Raw genomic sequence first — 2,283 nt, 5'->3', positions numbered from 1 at the left:
AGCATCATTTCAAGTCTTATTCATAAAAACCTCTAATAAATTTATTTCCTTTTTTATATTTGAGTGTGTTTTCCATATGTTTGAATTTACTGTGTACAGGTTAGATTGTGAGATGATTCATCCCTGGGACAATTCAGTGTCTTAAGGTGTGGTCTTGATAATCGGCCTATTGAAATTTGACTCTTAGTAACATGTGTCAAGTAAATACTTTCATAATATGATTTGTAAATTCCAAATAATTAATATTAGATGAATACAGCAAAAAGCTCTTAGAAATAAATCACATTGGACCACTTTTAAGAAATACTCTTAAATCAACTTCAGACATGAGTTCTTATAGCTTAGCCACCAAAATAATAAGCACTTTATCAAACCTCTCTCTTCATAATTTGCACTCTTCTAAGAATTATTGGCCTCTAGCAACATTCTCAAAGAGCTACCAGGCAGGCTATTAAAATGCAAACTATGGCAAATGTGCTCAGAATATAAAACAAATTGTCACTGTTTGTTTACATCCATTTGCACAATGCATTTATTTTATTTTATAAATAACTGATAGATTAGTGGAAAGAATACTTAACCTGTCATGATTCTGAAGAAAAGGGAAGTGTACCTTTAATAATCTCAGAGGAAAATATTTCCTGGAGATTGTGAGTATCTAACATATTGTGCTATCAAAAGAAATGATTTTATTTTACATTCTTTTTTCTTTAACATCTTTATTGGAGTATAATTGCTTTACAATGGTGTGTTAGTTTGTGCTTTATAACCAAAAAATATGGAATGCTTCACGAATTTGCGTGTCATCCTTGTGCAGGGGCCATGCTAATCTTCTCTGTATCGTTCCAGTTTTAGTATATGTGCTGCTGAAGCGAGCACTTATTGTACATTCTTATTTGACATTTATTTGGGGTTTATTCAAGAATTCTTTGAAAAACTGCTGGCATATTTGGACCTTTAAATACATTTAAGTAATGTTTGAAGTGATCGTTGTAGGAAATAGTTCGTGTTTTACATCCAGTTGGGATCAGGGAAGGTTTTCCTGAGGGGAAGACATGAGAACAGAAACTCAAAAGAAGTAAAGGAGTTTTCATGTGGACATTCAGGAGAAAAGCATTCTTGACCTCTGCATGAGAAAAAGGTGTGGGGAGACTCTGAAGTGGGTCTGTGTCACGTGAACTCAAGTAACAGCAAGGAGACCAGTGTCACAGGGGCAGAGGAGCAGAGGAGAAATTTGAAGAGATAGCCAGAGGCCACATTTTTAAAGTTTTGAGGGCATGGTTAGATTTGGATGAACAATGAGAGACCACTGGAGAACTTTAAGGAAAGGAGTGACAAGGCCCCTTTTGCTGGTATAGGGAATGAAGGGTAAGAGCAGGGAGTGATATTAGGGTCGAGTACCCATGAAGCATTTGTGTCAGCTGGGGGCTTCTGAGACACAAATGCCAAGCAGGATTAGGTGTTGCAAGACCTAGCTAAATAACTGTGAAGGATTAAAGGACAGGGAGCAAGGTAGGCAGGGAGAGCCTTCAGACAGCAATGCAAATGGAGACCTATGAAAGGAGAGCGAAGATGAGACTGCATCATGGGTCTGAGGAAGTATTGGCCAGCCCAGTGGGGGTCCCTTAGTAAAAGTTGCTCTTTAGAGGAATCCTATTTCGAGCAAGAGTGAACCTGTTCTAGTTCCCCTTGCCCTGCTACTGAGCCAGTCGTTGGAAGAGCCCGGGGAAGAGTGGCCTTGGAGACAGAAAAGCGTGGCAGCTGGTAGCTGTCAATCACTGTGCTCCTTGAAGGGATATCTGATCAGGGCACCTTCATGGCCACCACAGTGTGGGTGGTTTGGATTAGTGGTAGTTGTGGAGGTGGTGAGATTTGGTTAGAGTTCTAACATATTTTGAGGAAAGCAACAATAAAATTTACTAAAGGATAGGATGCAAGGTGTAAGAAAATTTTTGACTTGAGGTATTGGACAAATTATGACAGTTCTTGAAATAGAAAATATTTGGAAGAAATGGGTTGCAAAGTCAGGGAACTAGCAGGATGGTGGGGAAAGAAAACAGTTTTTTGTTTGTTTGTTTTTTGCGGTACGCGGGCCTCTCACTGTTGTGGCCTCTCCCGTTGCGGAGCACAGGCTTCGGACGCGCAGGCTCAGCGGCCATGGCTCACGGGCCCAGCCGCTCCGCGGCATGTGGGATCTTCCTGGGCCGGGTCACGAACCCGTGCCCCCTACATCGGCAGGCGGACTCTCAACCACTGCGCCACCAGGGAAGCCCAAGAAAACAG

The 2,283-nt window shown here is 41.2% G+C and overlaps 1 non-coding gene across 1 annotated transcript; it reads right to left on the bottom strand.

Moving 5' to 3' along the window:
- Nucleotides 1-772: 772 nt before the first annotated feature.
- LOC132417792 (U6 spliceosomal RNA) lies at nucleotides 773-879 on the bottom strand. Its single transcript, XR_009517940.1, has one exon. It is a non-coding gene; the product is annotated as a U6 spliceosomal RNA (small nuclear RNA).
- Between the last annotated feature and the right edge of the window lie 1,404 nt (nucleotides 880-2,283).

The sequence above is a fragment of the Delphinus delphis genome, chromosome 21, assembly GCF_949987515.2.
Source record: "Delphinus delphis chromosome 21, mDelDel1.2, whole genome shotgun sequence".
Classification (NCBI taxonomy): Eukaryota; Metazoa; Chordata; class Mammalia; order Artiodactyla; family Delphinidae; genus Delphinus; species Delphinus delphis.
Note: the sequence above shows the minus strand (reverse complement) of the source record. Positions and strands in the feature narration are given on the sequence as shown.